Here is a 17,736-nt window from a genome sequence, read left to right as displayed (position 1 = left end):
ATTCCAATAGCTCCTCAAAACCCAAGGGAGCTTTGAATATCACTGAGTTACTCGGCAGCTTCGTGTCAGGTCAAAATGACAAGAATTTGGTTTGGAAAGAGCAAGCTGTCTTCCTGGATGATAAGGAGTCCCTAGACACCAGTGCCTTCTCTTAAGAATGCATCTGACATCACGCCCACTGATATGCTTCTACCAGAGGGTATCCTGAGTCATTGAAAAGAGAAAGCAAAGCATGGAACCAGATGTTAATTCTGTTGGGTCCTGTAATTTTGCTGTGAAATCTTGGTAGCAGTGAGATGGTGGACCATAAGATCCTTAGGACGAGGACTGTGTCACTAATTTTGCATTGCCAGGGTCAAACCCAGGACTTGATATAGAGGAGATGCTTAAGATATGATGTTGTTCATGCCTGTTATGGTTAATTTTAGGGGCAACTTGGTTAGGCCACCGTACCCAGATACTTGGTCAGATATGTCTGGATGTTGCTGTTAAGGCATTTTTAAAATGAGATGAACATTTATGACAGTAAACCTTGAGTAAAGCAGATTACTCCCTGTGACGGTTAATTTTATGTGCCGTAGTGTGAGTGGGTCTCATCCAATCAGTTGAAGGCCTTAAGAGAAAGGTTGACCTCCCTTCAGAAAGAGAGAATTCTGCCAGGAGATGTCCTTCAGACTTGAAATGCAATACCAACTCCTCCCTGTGTCTCCAGCCTGCTGGCCGATCCTGCAGAATTTGAACTTGCCAGTTTCCATGATTGCATGAGCCAATTCTCAATGAATGAATGAATGAATGGATGTCTCCAGCATCTTTGCTTGACTCTGGGGCTCTGTTGTCCCTCCGGTTCCAGTGAAATGGGGGGGGGGGAGACTACTTTGCCTTGTTAAAATGTTGAATTTTTGCCCTAAAATCACAGTCTCCCCTCTAAATAGAGAGTGAAAGCCCTGATGCAGACAAGGATACCAAGACAAGGAAAAGATGATTTGGGGATTTGAGGTGGTGGGGCAAGAGAAGAATTCAACAACCCTTCTCAGAATCCTGGATTTTATATTTACTGCCAATGCCCGATGTAAAAATCATTGGCTCGATTTAAGTGCCTTTGTGGGGTTCCAAGCCCCATCACCACCACCAAGAGAAGCTCACCCCGCTGTGGCCTGAAGATGCTGAAGACCACTTTTCAGCCTGATGTAACTTCTAACAGCTGAGATATTAAAACACTGAAAAACGGGCTTTATAATGGAAATGCTGACAGACTATTAACTATAGCAGCACTGCTCTAATAAATGGAATGGCCTGTCATAACCTCTAGTTCATAAATATGCAAATACAGGACTGGGGATTTGCTCCAAAGGATGTCTCTATAAGTTTAACTGACCTTTACTGATACCAGATGAGCCTGTTGCTTCTGTTTTCGTACATTGGATATAAAGTACAGGAAATCCAGCCGCCTGTCGGCCTAAAGTATATAAAGTTGAAACTGCCAGCTACTAAACTCTGGGCTCTGATTCCATTTCTCTTCACATTCACGCTCTTTATTGACATTTTCATTTTTTTTCCCCAGGGGGTGAAAGCTGAGCGGGGGCAAAATCAAACATTGTTCCTCCTCCATTCCCCCCGCCCCACATTATTTCCACATGTCACAATGCCTGCACGGCCAAAATTCATGGATTGCCTCAAGGACAAACAGGCCCTCTACGCTGAAGTATAAATTTGAGTTTTATCCAGTTTTCCGCTTTTTAGACCAAATGGGCAGCAGATCCAGTGACTTCATATTTAATAACCTAGATGTCATTTGTCCTGTGTCTTTCAGCACAGAGTAAAGAGTTGGACGGCTGGCAGTTTTGCAGATTTTTCCCCCCAATTATTTTAAGCTCTTCAGCCTAGTATCCGAACTATTGATGCCAGGCCAAATTGCCAACAGGGGAGAGATCTGTCCAATCCAGGAGCTAAATGAGTCACTGAGAGTCAATCTGTTTTTCCCTTGCTGCTGGGGTTTCCTCGGGCCCCGGCCTCTGCTGCAGTCACACACAGCGCAGCAGGCCCGGCCTCCTAGGTCTCCTCGATTCCGGCTCCCACCCTGCTGGCAGCAGCTGGGGATGCTTCTGACCGGTTGGCCTCAGAAATCCAGGGTCTCCACCACACTGTAGCTGAGGCCTTGCTTTGGCAGAAAATGAAGACATCTTGGCCTTGTTGTATTCGCCGCTCCAGTAGCATGTCAGGTATCCAGAAAGGAAAGGGAGACCCAGAAACAGAAGGTATTAGGGGGATGACCCGCTAGCTCACTGCTTCCCGTGGCCCAGTTCCCCCAGAGCACTCTTCTCCTTCCTAAATGTCCAAATGGAGTCCTGTGACACAGAATGTTTCAATAGGTGACAGAAAAAAAAAAAAAAAGGTGGGATGGAAGGGGCGTGTGGTTCTTCTGGGGGTCGTGGTGGGGTGGAAAAGCACTGGCCTAAAGCCAAAGGCTGAAGGAGGGGTAACGCTTTAAGTGTTGGGGAGAAAACTCAGCACCTTAATAACGTGACTGTTTTGTTTTCAATTGAGACATTTCATTTCTAACAATATTAACTAAAAAGCAAAATCCTCGAATTCTTCCTGGTAGGGTCAGTGTTCAATTACACAAAAATATGCAGTCGACTTAGGACTGCACATAAGATTAAGATAACTGGTATTTCATGGTCAATGATTAAATTAGTTGACACAGTTCTATCCTGAACTTTGCCATCAGGACCGACCTTTTTGTGCGGTGTGTGTTGAGGACTGTGGGTGATCCAAACTGGGATGAGCATTTTCTCTTGGAAACTCAACGCCATCGAGGAGCCATGTTCTCTGCAAATGTAGAGAGGAGTTCATGTGGAATTCAGAAAACAACCACGGAACCTTCTATCATTGTAAGCTGAACTGCCCTAGGAGTGCTCAGGAATTAGAGAACTCAGGAGTCCCTGAGAAATAAGGGAAGAGACGGGGAGTGAAGAAAAAGCTTGCTTAATTGACTTACTATAATTTTCAGATAGAAATATCAGAGCCCCAAACCCCAGAACGAGCAAGTTGTTTTTTGTTTTGTTTTGTTTTGTTTCTATTTTTGTTTTCATCATAAAGTCTCAGAGAAGGGACAACTTTGTTCCTTACGGGGCATTCAGTTCTATTTCTGTAGTTCCAACAAAACTCACCTTTTTACATATTCATGTTGCTTTTTGGTCTCCCTTTTCTCAGCCAGCAAGGTGACAAGGGCAGTTAGAGAAAAGAGTCAGATTTCTGAAACACAGAAAGATTTCTCATTGAAATCAGGCATGTATTAGTGAATCACTTTTCTTTTTTTTTTCCTCTGTTGGGGTCAACGGCTTCATTTAGGTTTTGTAGTGGGTTTCTGGATTCCAGGGATCCAGGAAGTTCTGGGAAGCACTCCCACCACCATCTTAGTCAGAACTAATTAACTACAAAATAAAGGCCCCTCTTTCTCTTCACATTTTGAACCACCGATCGACTAATACCAAGCATGAAACACCAGTTTTCAGATCATTAGTACAAAGCATCTTCTGCAGGAGGCAATAAAATGTTGCTTTATATAACTCAGCTACAGTTACACTGCTTTCAGAAAAAGCAGGAGTCTCCCTGAAAAGAAATTTACATGAAAACAGTCCCATTGTTTGAGAACTTATGCAAATAATGTGCAAAGGGGTTTGACAGTGATTTAAAAAAATTAAATCTTTATCACTGCCTGAGAAACTTGGTTACCTATAAAGAACTCCATTGCGCTTATTTTTTTAATGTGTACAATATAGAGTTGTTTAAATTTTTTTTTTCCTTTAAGCTCCGAACTTCCTCCTAAGCTTCAAAGTCTTCTATAATGAATGCCCTACAGAGAGTCTAGTGCTTTTCCGATTAACGTTTACGAGCATCCCTCATTACTAGTTAAGAAAATTGAAGATAACAACCACAAAAACTGACACAGCTCCAACTATTTTGAACAACATAAATGTTTCTCCCCTGGGTGTAGCTCTTAGGGACCACATAGGGATACACACCCCCTCAGCGCTCAATCAGTAGAAGATGAAGCTCTAAGTGTCTCAGTTCGTGTTGATTGCCTCTCAACTCCCTGGTGCTAGGAATCTGGATGTGTCCATTAACGCATGTTCAAACAATGGATCGCCCATGCCAGGAATCTGATTTCCGTAGAAGGACATGAAGGGGATGGGTGAGGAATAGGGTGTCGGACCAAATGTTGTGACATTTCCCTTTGATTTCTACTTTCTTTGAATTCTTTTGCATTTACTACCTAGCGTCTGTCTGGCTTTGGTTCCTTCAATTTCTTTTCGTCTTTTCCTTCTGCTTCACTGTGGAAGATGATCAAAGTATGGAGTTTCTTCTATCCCAGGGGTTGGCATTTCTGCAGGCACAAATGAGACTGGTTTTCAAGCACCAGTGTTTGAACACCAGGAATTCCTTTAATGATCATGCCAGACTACATAGACTTTAGAATCAGACACTGGTTCCAGCTCTGCCATTTACCATCTTTGACATTTTGGACAAGTCATTTTGATGTCTTTCAGCCTCGGTTTCCTCTTCTGTAAATAAAATCATCATCATCATCATCCTATCTCGTCAGTTAAAAACAAACAAACAAAAAAAACTGAGCAAATGGCCATCCATGTATTTTCAACATATATATGTGTGAGTATATATTTCTTTTTTTATACAGGTACCATTGTACTATATATTATGTAAATTATAAAATACACAAAAATGGAAATTAAATAATGAAATTACAAAATAAACAGAAATAAATACTTTAATATTTTCTTCTTGTCCTGCACAACTTGTGGGGTACATGACCACACTTTGGAAAAGCATAATAAATGTAACATGCTTAGTGAAACCGAGTCCCCCTAAAACCAAGTTTCCCTGCCGAGTTTATGATTATCCTCTCTATCCAAAACTTTATCCCCTTTCCTGTCCCTCCTCTGTTTCCCTCAGGGTTGAGGAGTATCAAAGAAAAGAGGGGACTGATACCAAGCAGGAAACTTCAGGGCCCTCCCAGATTCAGAAGCCCCTCCATATCCCCCATTCCTTGTTTGTTGAAAAGGCTTAGTCTCCTAGGCTTTCCCTGAGTTCCAAAGAGAACACTCAAGCAGTTACTAATTAGGGAAGTGAGAGAATGCCGGAAAAAAAGGAAAAGCAGTTAAACAAGATGGGTTGAACAATAGTTCAGCAATAAAATAGAGCCCTACTTCCTCCTCAAGGGATATACATAACAATCTGGTGCATATCTTTCCGCATCATAACGATCTGATGCATATCTTTCTGCAGAATCGAAACGCCCACCCAGGTGGAAGATGGTGACTACATGCTGAGCACAAGCATGTAGACCCTAGACTGGCTGGAACCAGGAAGTTGATGATTAAGCTTCCCGTAACACCCAAAACACCCTGTCACCTCACCACCAAATGATCAGAAGAAAGTCATGCACCTTCCAACCCTCACCCCTAAATTTGCCTTTAAAAATCCTTCCCTGAAAGCCATTGGGGAGTTTGGGTCTTTTGAGCATGAGCTGCCTGTTCTCCTTGCTTCGTGCCTTGCAAATAAATGCTGTACTTTCCTTCACCACAACGCAGTGTCAGTAGATTGGCTTAGCTGTGTGGCATGCGAGTGGACCCAAGTTTGGTTTGGTAACATTAGCACACTGCCTGACATGAAGCAAAACTCACTGTGTGCTATGTATTATTTATTTTTATGCCCAAGGAAAAGTCCAATTGAAATGAAGAACAGGCAACCTCATACTGGCTTCTTTTGACATGACTTTGTTCTTATATAAGTAGCAGAAAGTGGTTGAGTTATAAGTCAGGCTCTTCCAATAGAAAGGAATCCTGTTGCATAATCCTGGCCAGTATTGTCTTCTACTGAGAGAAGAATTACACAATTATTTTCCACAGCACCTTATTTCCAAGAAAGATTGGTGGCTTCTCCCCTTCAGGTGGACACTGAAGACAGCACAATTGCTTCCCCTGGTGTGAGGCTGAAGTGATATTGCCTCCTTGATAAATGAAAACTATTATCCTAAGAATCTGTGCAAATGGGGAAGAGAATGGGGGAGGACAGATTCAAAATTGGAGGAAAACAGAAAAGTCTCTGTCCTTTTTCTAATTATCCTTTTACTGCAATCAGTACTGCCCTTGACATTACTTATCATATACAATAGGTAAGACACACTGATTATGAATTTTATTGTGGTGACATTGAGTATAAGTCTAGAAATTTGTATAAATACTCTTGGTATAGAGGTTTCTAATTTCACACTCATTCATTTGTTATTCCTAAGCATTGTTACATATACTAAGCATCCACTGTATGTCGGGCACTGTGCCAGGCGCTATTTTGGGTATGAATTTGTCTTTTGAACAAAGAGAAGCAAACCATAGGAACTGATAGAAATAAATAAAGAGCTGGACTCCCACTCAGGAACTTGGGATTTGCTAGGGAATTTGATATGAACCAAGTGGTAATCAACCTCACACTTTTAAACTAGTGAGCATCAATCTTTCTCCTTGGAAATTGTTTTATTACCTACAATGTAAAACTTTGACAAAAAAAAAATCTTACAACAAAGTATTGAAAAAAATCAAGGAACTAAAAGCGGAACAGGAATTTGGATTCATCTTGACAAAAGCACACAGTAAGTATTTTAATTCTGTTTCAGTTATTCTGGATTCACTGGGTATCCAGGCTTAGAGATTTCTTTGTGTTCAGCCTGTTTTGTTGGCTTCACTCTTCTTGAGGCATATACTCTCAGTGTAGACAGTGGTGATGTGTGTGTGTGTGTGTGTGTGTGTGTGTGTGTGTGCTTGTGTTAGACATTTCTGGTTTCACCAATATCTGGTTCTCCTCTTATTTTTGCACACAGAGAAGATCACATTTCCTGGAACTTAGGGGAACCTGTGACAAGTTCTAGCTAATGGATTGCAAACTGAATTGGGATGATGTCAGTTCTGAGTCAAGGCATAGAAGGGTGCTGATGAGATACCCCTTGTCTCTTCTTCCTTCTGCTGTGGAGACATGACCAGCTGGTTTAACATCCTTCAACCTGGTCCCTGAGTAACTGTATGAGCAGAGCTTCTCACTAACTTGTGATGAATATGAACTGGAACAAAATAAATAAATAAACCTTTGTCTTGATAACTCACTGGGATTTCAGAACTAATTTGCTACCTCGGCATAACCCATTCTATCCTGACAGTTACAGGGTTTTTATATTTTTGTTTTTTTTTCCCAGAAGAAGAGTGGATATCTAGATCTTTCTCCAAAGATGTTCTACTCTTAGAAATTGTAAGCAAACTACCAAGATTTGAAAACATCAGGGGACTGAAGTGAGAGCAACTTATGAAAACATCAATGAAAAGGACTCAAATATCTAGAATAAAAATAAATGTCTTGCTGGCCAAGTTTGCATCATCAGAACCAGATGGTGGTTCTTCAAGAGATTCATCTATGGAATCTGAAAGGTGACAAGACTTTTCCTTTATTAAAGAATGGGGAAAGTGTCTATTCAAGCTTTCAAATGTGAGGAATAAAGGGTGATTTTTCCATATGAGGCTTTTAAGATCTTACAAAATGAAGAGTTTGTACCATGAAAATCTCTGGGAATGATGACCACTTAGGTCCCTGAGAAAGATGTCCAGAAGAGGGAACCATAAATGGAAGCAAACAGAACTTGTCACAAGGAAGTCCCAAGGGAAAAATAACACTTGGGGCAAAAGCTCTCATTAAGAGTACATTGAAAACCTCCTAGTATAACGTTTTCCTTCATAGAGCTAATATGCCATTACACAAGATGAAACAATCATCTTCAACTGCTAACTAAGAGACCTCATGCAATAAAACCCCTATGAGTAGAGGCTGTAATATATATTCTGAGTTTGAAAGATAGTGACATTTCTGAGTTCCCTAAAGGCCTGGAAGCAGCAGTAGCACGGCAGAATCTAAGGCTGACTTGTTGATCTGTGAGGCTCTTTTAAATGTACTTTTAAGGCTGCCTTCTTCCTAATCTTAAACACTTGACCTTTCAGTCTGATATTCTTCAGTATTATTAGATTAGATGATTAGTTATTAAATATACTGTCTCCAGTAAATAGGTAATTGTATAATGCAATGGCCTTCAGCTTTTCCAGGCCATGTTCCCATGACATTTACAGTTAGAACACTAAGTCCTTTTGTAGTGGGAATGTTTAACCCTTTCTGTGGGCAGAAGAATGTACAGGGATTTCCCTGGATCTCACATTCCAGTGGACCAAATGAAGGGCAGTCAAAAATGTAGAGCATCACATGTTTTTGAGAGCTGTAGGACTCAAAGATCACAGAATTCTTATTACATTCATGTCCACATAACAACAGTAAAAAAAAAATACATAAACGAACATTTTCCCTGTGACAAGCTGGGTGTGACGAACACAATGTAGGTACTCACCAGGGGTTAGGTGGGTGCTTGAGAAAAGTTTATAGCTCTGTTCTGCAACCAAAAGCACACAGGAGGAGAAGTTTTAAATGTCTCTGTTGGTTTTTGCTAAATTTTGCCTGGTGTGAGAGAGTGGGGATGGAGAGAGGAGGGAGAATAGTGGGAAGGACAGGATCTAACATGTTTTGGTGGCTAACTACGTGCCAAGCACGGTGCCAGGCACTTTACTTACACAGACTCATTTAATCATCCCTGAAATAGAAACGAAGTGTGTATTATTCGTCCTCATTTTGCAATTTAGGAACCTGAGGCTCAGAAAATCGAAACTAGCTCAAGATCAGACAGACAGTGTAGTTGAATTGGGATTTGAACTTGGATCTGTTTGACTTCATAGCCCTTGTCCTTTACTATATCTCACACTCTCTTCCTTTCCTTAAGTGCCTTCTATGTGTAGATGTGATGTTACTCCTGTTATGAAAGCAGGGGGGAATGGTTAGGAAAATCTAAGTATCAATAATCCATCAGATGTCTTTTTAATTGAGTGTTTACTGTGTTCCTGGCAGCACACTGTGAAGAATACAACAGATGTGTGGAGACACAATTATAGACACTCCAATTAGAGGTCAAACTTGAGTTGAGAAAACAAAGCAACACAAATAAAACAATTCCTAAATTGGGTCCTATGAATGGCAAGTCTAAAAGTTCACCAAGGTGGAGGTAAGTATGGTCTGGTGATGGTTACTGGAATCCGAGGGACTATAATCTTGTAATGTAGCCAAGATTTGGATAGAAAGGGCACTTCAGGTACGAGGTGTGGGCGATGTGAGCCAAGGCCTGGTGTTAGTGTTGCAGAGGGGACACGAGCCTGGAGGGGGAGGAGGAGAGGACCGTCTGATTGCCTTCCCCTCCCTGTCTGGACCTCCAGAGTATCCTGGGCTCCTCTTTATTGCTTGTACCACACTGAGGCAATTAAGGGCATGCACTGCATACGTGTCCACCTTTCCAAGTGAGCTCCTTGAGAATAGGGAATGATCCTATTCACCTTCTTGTTCCCAAAGGCTCAAGCAGTGCGTGATCCCCATAGGTGTTCAATAAATCCTTGTGAAATGGATGGATGGATGGAACAATGGTTGCTGGTGAAAGGTTGAATAATAGGGGGTAAAGACTGAAGCCAGACTGACACAGAGGCAAGAAAAAGGTTGAACCGGAAATGACCGTAAGAAAGGTGTTGCTGGGCTTCCCTGGTGGAGCAGTGGTTGAGAGTCCGCCTGCCGATGCAGGGGACACGGGTTCGTGCCCCAGTCCGGGAAGATTCCACATGCCGCGGAGCGGCTGGACCCGTGAGCCATGGCCGCTGGGCCTGTGCCTCCGGAGCCTGTGCTCCGCAACGGGAGAGGCCACAGCGGTGAGGGGCCCGCGTACCTCTTGCTTAAGTAAGTTAACGAGATAAACACAGTATTTACAAATGGATTAGAATGGTGAGAAACAAGGAAAACTGAGGTAATCAGAGCCTGGAGCAGTAAAATTGAGAATGTGGAAAAGGAAGAATTAGAAGTCAGAGAGCAGTGATCAGCAACGGGCTTTGGTTAGAAGTCTGGTGTAAGAGAGAAGGGAAGGCAGGAATCCTACAGGGAGGAATGTGGGACGCAGGGAAAGGATCTTGTTTTAGGGAATGATAGGCTACTTTTAGACAAGTTGCAGATTTTAAAAATAAACAAACAACTCTGTTGAGTTTAGGGTCATTTTAGGTATTTGGAAATATCTATGAAAAGAGGCCGGGAGTATGGATGAGGATAGCTGCATAGGTTCCAGCTTCTACCTGTTGGAGGCACGGTCCGGATATGTCTGGGGGGGCGGGGAATGATCGCCTCATAAGCAATCATGGTGATGGTTTCTGCCTGGGAGCCTCAGGCATGATTTGAGGAATGAAACGATCCACTTGATTTAGTTCACCATGAGATCTCCTAAGGCCTTGATGTGTGATTTCAATCTCTGAGTAATCGAATTAAATTCATTTTTGAAGCCTCTTGAACTGATGGTTAGTGATCCGCAGACATTCTGACTGGCTCTCAGTGCATCAGATTCCTACCCTGGTTGACTGCACCCTGCACCTGCTTCCCCTACATCAGTGGGGTTGGGGCAGAGGAAGGTACACACACACACACACACACACACACACACACACACACGATGCTCGTACATCACCAGAGGATTCTGTGCATTCAACACACAGCCAAAACAGTGGTTAGGGTTGGTATCACACCACGCCGTACCTGCTTACAGGCAAGGAATACAAACCACGTGACACTTCACTCTACCTGCATCAGGACCTAAGCACAAACCATGACTCAGAACTTGAGACATCAGTATTTTCTCCTAGCCATGAAGGCATTCCTTTTCTTTCTTTTTTGAGGGATAATTGACACATAATGTTATTTTAGTTTCAGGTAAACAACATAATGATTTGACATTTGTATACACTGTGAAATGACCACCACGATAAGTGTAGTTAATGTCTGTCACCATACTTGGTTATAAACATTTTTTTTCTTCTGATAAGTTTTAAGATCTACTCTATTTGAAAGCAACTTTCAAATATTCAATAGAGTATTATTACGTATAGTCAGCATGCTGTACTTTACATCCCACAGGGCAGCCCTTCTTTGAACTTGAAACAAACCCATAAATAAAGAACTCCATCCCCACCAGCACTCCCAAACAACTTGGTGGACAGAGAGCTCTGTATTTCATAGGAGAAGCCTGCAGAGATTGAAGTAAGTTTCCAAAAATAAAAGCACAAACAGTTCCCCTCACACTTTTTTGTTACGATAGCCACAGAACCAAGAAGAAATGCATACCATCCTGGGGGGATAGAATGTACAAGGACTAGATTTTGCCCATTTTCATAGCCATCATGGAGCATAGTTGGCTCCATATCCTACAGAGTCGTCCTGGCATATTTACAGGGTTCAGACCCACACCCAAACCACCGGGATGGTTTAAGGTTTGGGGAACAGGTTTCCGTACTGCCAGATAGCATAATTAGGCATAACGTCTTAAGTGAACGTATTAGCTCGGGCTTTTAACAGTGTGCAAGCCTTGGCTTCCACGATAACCGCTTAATCTTGTGTGGAAGCCATCCCAGGCTTCGCTAGAACACAGGCACTGTGCGTCCACCCGCAGATAGAGCAGATAAAGCTCGGAATGGGTTTATTTATATTGTCCTTGTTAGTCGTGCAGCCTGTGTGCAAACAAAACAACATTATTCTTATCTCCTTGGAAAGTTTAATTCGTTAGCAATTAAAAGCTAGTGCAGAAAGAGGGCCAGGCACAGGGAGAAGTTCATCCTAGCACAGCAGCCCTGGCCAAAGAGATTTGCGGGGGCAACTCTCACTGATAACAGCACCACGATGGCTGCCTAATTGTTTTTCATGAAGAGTTTACGCAAGTAAGGATGATCCCTCTGTAATTTAGTAAGATAATGTTGCCAACGATCTCTTCAAAATACTCTGTTGAAACTTGCTGTCCTCAGGCTCTTCCCAGAGCCCATTGCTGCCTCCTGCTTCCTGTCTGGCTTGTTTTTAGGGGCGGCTGCCTTTGGGCCAGGTTCATTTTGTTGAAGAGCTCAGCTCAGGATGGGATGGCTGGTCCCAGCAGCTGATGGAAGCCTCCAGAGTGAGTGAGTTCTATTTGGAACAAGGATGGGTCTGACCACGTTCTTAGCCACCTTAAGGTCAGGAAACTTCAGAACTGCAAACCTGGACCACTCTATTGAAAGTCATGCTCAAGACCAGGTGTCATAATGGGGGAAACTGTGGAGATGGGGGTGGGGGAGGGGAGGGGTATATGGGAACTGTCTGTACTTTCTGCTCAGTTTTTCTGTAAACCTAAAATAGCTCTAAGAAATAAAGCCTACTATTAAAAACAAAGAGTCATGCTCACCCACAGTTCTGGGTTTTGAGAGGCCAAGACTGATTTGAAAAGGCTTTTTCTTCCTCTCCATAGGAGACAACAGGAGGAAGCCCAGAGATTTGGAGGGCTACACCCAGGACAGAGAATTCAAAATAAAAATACTCCCTTTTCTGAGCTCTGGCGACCTCAACTGGTAGGGTGGAAAGTGAAACTACCCCGCTGAGAGGTGCCACTGGGCTTAGCACCCCTGGAGCTCTTCCTGACCTTGTAGCAAACAATACATACATTTGTCTCTTTGGTATTGCATGGGTGGACTTTTTAGCTGATTAAATGTTTTACTTTCCAACTGCTTAGCTTTACGTTGGTCTGCCTCAGTGCTGGAGAAAGAATTTGTACCAAAAACAATAAACAGCTTTGGAAATAGGTTGGATCTAAAATAAATAAGGTTAATATTGCAATAATATGTCTTAGGCTAAAGGGAAGTTTAGTCATCATCTGGTGCAAACCTTGTCCACTCCTGGGCACGAAAGAGTTAAATAATAAAGCCCCAGCCCGGAGGGTAGTGGAAGTTTTAATCCCAGCTGCTGCCCCTGCGGGTGAGAGGAAGAGATATTTGATAGTCCAAAGCAGAAAGTAAATATAGAGTAAATTACTCCCATGTAATTGAGGAGATTATTTCAAGTAGATTGCAACTTGGAAATGGATTGCTTCTTTTTGAAACCTAGGGTGACTTGTACATCTCCCATGGTGGCTTCAAGGTGGCACCGAGGGAAGGCACAATTCCTGGCTTTCAAGGGCAGCTAGAGCTAGCATATGTTATAAAGTCAAAACTACACATCTTTGATCGTCACATTGCTCGGATCTGTGCAGTAGTTAATAGGAACAGAAATATAGATAGACCTAGAAATGTGACCAACAGTAACTACCACCTTAAAAATCTGAACTGTGAGTTCTTATAGACAGAAAACAGAAAACTGTTTGCAATTAATATAATTGCCCTCATTCAAGGAAATGGTCAATTTGATCTGAAATGGTGTGGAAAAGCATGGGAGGGGATCTGTGTGAGACACCTAAAAGAACTATTATAAAGTTTTTCATATAATGAGCCAGTTTTCCCAGTAGCTTCCATTCTTTGGTTCCAGTGCTCTTTCTTGAAGCCAGTAGGAATAGGCTCCAATTCTGTGTCCACATCATAGTCTTTCCAATATTGGTCTCCTTTTCTTAAGTGTGTAAGCTCTAGAATCAGAGAAGCCTTGTTGAGATTCAAAGCTGCCTCTGTCTATCACCTCTCTGGCTTTGGGCAAATTGCCTGGCCTCTCTCAGCCTTTATTTTCTTATTTGTTAAATGGGATAATAATAGTACTTGCTTCGCAGGCAAAATGTTGTGAGGACCTAATGAGAAAATGCATGTAAAGCACTTGTCACTTAGTTCTTTTTATGACTATGATGATAATCCCACATAGTATAATAAATTATTTCTCATATGACATGATATTTAGCCTACTCACCATTCAATTTCCCCTTAAGTTATTTCAGTGTGTAGCATTCATAATTGAACAAAATGCTCCGTATGGGCTGATAGTACAAAGTAGACTATCACCTCCTTCATTCTAGGTTCTATACTTCTATTGATACAACCAATTAGAGTATTAAATATTTTTGTTTATGTTTTATCTTTTTTGTGGGGGGAGGAGATGGCTACTCCAATCAAACTGCTCAGAAAACTCTCTCCTTCTCTGTTGTACTTTGGCAGTTTTAGACCCTGGTGCAGGACCTTACATTTATCTCATTACATGATTTATTAAATGTTAGTTCCTCTTTCAAATCTATGCAATCCATTTGTTTATTCATTCATTCATTATAGAAACTTTCAAAAATATATTTTTCATGGACCAGGCTCAGTGCCAGTTTTTTGCCGTATTCTGAGATTTTAAAATTCATTGGAGTTTCAGTAGAGCATACTTTTTACATCTTTGTGCAGATTGTTGTGTAACATGTTGCTAAAACAGGGCTGAGGGCACAGGCCTAAGGAATGTCTTTAGAAACTCTCCACAAGGCTGACCAGAACCATTTGGGCACTGTAGTTTAATCATTACGAATTCATCTTATTGTGGTATCATTTGGTACAAATTATTTTTCAACATGACCAGCAGGAACTCTTGAGACGCTCTCAGAATTCTTGTTCAAGTCAAGATTAACTAGATCTATCTAGTAGCTAATTCAATATTCTCATCAAAATAAGACTATTAATCTCATGTGATTTCTTTTCTAAGTGAAATTAGTCTGGCTTGTTTTCTAAAGGGCTCAGAGGACATATTTTCATAACCCATTCTAACATTTTGAAGAATTTAAATAACAGCAGAACATAGTGCCTAAAACATGACAGCGATCTGTTTCAGATGCTCCTCCCGCCAGCATAAAATGTTGAGGACGTTAGTGAGAGAGTTGAAAAGATTAGCTAGGTGAAAAAGTCTACCCTCAGGTACTACCTTTACCTTGATTGTGGAGCATTTGCTTTATATTTACTTATATATATGTAAATATATATGTATTTTTAAATATATTTTTTATATGTATTTCTCCCCTCCTGAGCTCCCTGTGGTCAGGGACATGCTTTTACTTTTCTCTTGTAATTCCTATCACAGTGCATGACACATCATCGGTGATCCTTAATTGCTTTTTAAATTGATATACTCAAGGTTTATTTGTAAACCTAATGCCTAACCTATTACAGTTAAGGAGAAAGGATATTACCGCCTTTTAGTCCAGGACATGGCAAATAGAGAAGAGGTCTATAGGTCTAAGGGCATCCCTTAAAACTTTTAGGCTTTTAGGCTTAGGAGGCATGCCCGCTTACACTCTATGAAACTCTCAAATGATTAGTAACAGAGTCCAATGAGTGAGAAGTAGTGAAATGGCTTTCTCAAAATATGGGGAAATTGGTGATCATTTTTTCTCCTTTGTCATTACTAGGAGTTTGGAATTCTAAGGGGAAAATTGCATGTTAAAAAAATCATTGTCCCATTCTGATCTTTCTGTCCCATTCTGATCATTCTGATCTTCTGATCTTCTGACTTTCCCTTCCTTAAATTTGTTTAGGATAGGAGATTGCTTCTATGGACTTCTCAAAGGTAAGTATTAACTTTTTATATTTTTACTTCCTGTGTCCAGCAGACTGAAAGAGAGGAGGAACTCAATAAATGTTGGTTGGATGAATACCTAGTATTTGTGAAAGTGCATTGTAGACTGTGAAAACTTGCACAAATGGAAAGATGAGGATGATGACTTAACGAGGCTCAGAAATTGAAGTGGAACTCGTCTTAATGTACCACACACACACACACACACACACACACACACACATTTCCCTTTGAATAATGGCTACATTTTTTTCTTTCAATAGGAAAGGTATTGGGATACTGGGTACTTTTTAAAATTTAAGTCAAAATGTGCTTGCCTATTTTTTATTACTAGCTGCTCCATTTGGTCTTCTGGTTTTTGTTGATCAACATATATTTGTATACTTAATATTGCCCTTAGTTATCCTCTTACTTTCGCATCTTACCCATCTTTAGTCTGCCATTCTGTCCTGACTTAGATTTTTCAACTGTTAGACTGTCAGGCTTTCAAGGATGCATTTTTAACAATCAGTTTCTTTGAAAGCACTTGAACCAGAAGTCAAATGGCATGATGTAAACCAATAGTTTTTCCATGAAGCAATGAAAAGTCTCAATAATGATAAATAAGGAATCTAACCTATTGACACCAATTTGGTTACACTGTATTGATTTCTACAAAAATATTATAAAAGAGAGTGCTACATATACTCTACTGACCAGATTGCAAATATACTTCTTAGCAGAGAGAGAAATAGTGTAGGATACAAGGGTCTGTCTTCAAGTGTCACCTGCTATTCGTTATCCCTCACTGATTCAAGCATTTTCCTGGGTTTAGGTGGGTCAGGCTGTCAGGGGAGAACCCAGAGGCTGTATGTGGCCATGGCTACAGGATCGACGGGGCATGAGCTGGAGAAGAAGCAGGTGAGTCCATCATGTCAAGGGCAGGTGATAATGACCGGCAAAAACTGGTCCTGCTACTTCTCAGTGACAGCGATTAGCAGGGTGTAAGAACAGAATTCCAAAATTCCAAAGGTTCCCATAAATGTCTCAGTTTCTTACTCAGGGCTTCATGGTCTTTAGAGATATATTTCAGAGTTGGTTTTTGGCTGTTTCACTTATTCTTTTTTGTTTTTTTTTGTGGTACGCGGGCTTCTCACTGTTGTGGCCTCTCCTGTTGCGGAGCACAGGCTCTGGACGCGCAGGCTCAGCGGCCATGGCTCACGGGCCCAGCCGCTCCGTGGCATGTGGGATCTTCCCGGACCGAGGCACGAACCCGCGTCCCCGGCATCGGCAGGCGGACTCCCAACCACTGCGCCACCAGGGAAGCCCTGTTTCACTTATTCTTGTGTAAACTGGTGGAAGTGGGTGGTGGGTTGGGTAGGATGGGTGAGTCTTCCCAGGCCCTTCATTCCATCTGAGCTACATGTGCCAGGAGGAGCCCTTGATAAGCCAAGACAGCTCTACATATGCCAGCCTCACACAGCTCAGCAGGGACTTGACACTGTCACACAAGTAGCTCTCATCTTTCTGGGCAGTTGGCAAATCCAAAATTTCTAGATACAGGGGTTTAAGGTGGTAATCTGGAAGGAGAGAAGGATTAGGGGCCTTGACTCGAGGCTGCTTTGCCCAGCAAGCACAAAATCTTTACTTAGCTTGAATGCTTATTTTGACATATTTTGGAGGGAGGCAGATGGAGATACTGGAGAGAGATGCTAAGGAAACCCCAGGTCACCCCTAGATACTGTGCATGGAACCCAGGTTTGGTAAATACTTCAAAGCCTCCATAGTGTTGTAAGAAGCATGAGATGTTTTTTTTTTTTGGAGAGTCTGAATTCACTCTCCGGGAAAGTGTTTATCAAAGTGTTGTCCTACTGAACTAGAATATCAGGGGTGATGGTAGTGGGGAGGATTTCCAGGAAGGGAGAGTCTGCATATTTGTTTGTTTGCTTGTTTGTTTATCTAGCCACGCCATGCGGCATGTGGGATCTCAGTTCCCCGACCAGGGATTGAACCCGCACCTCCTGCAGTGAAATTGTGGAGTCTTAACTACTGGACTGCCAGGGAAGTCCCTGCATTTTTAATAAGCATCTTAGATAGAGCTTAATGGGGAGTAAAGTTTGGATGTATCATCTATGAAAAGAATCTCAAGATCACTTGCCTCTCTGATGTACGGAATTTCTTCTTTTTTGTACATTCTTCAGCTTTTGGTTTTGATTATGTCCTTGTAGTCTCTTGGGATAGGAATGCCTCTCCTGGATT

The sequence above is a fragment of the Globicephala melas genome, chromosome 1, assembly GCF_963455315.2.
Source record: "Globicephala melas chromosome 1, mGloMel1.2, whole genome shotgun sequence".
In the NCBI taxonomy this organism is placed as follows: Eukaryota; Metazoa; Chordata; class Mammalia; order Artiodactyla; family Delphinidae; genus Globicephala; species Globicephala melas.
Note: the sequence above shows the minus strand (reverse complement) of the source record.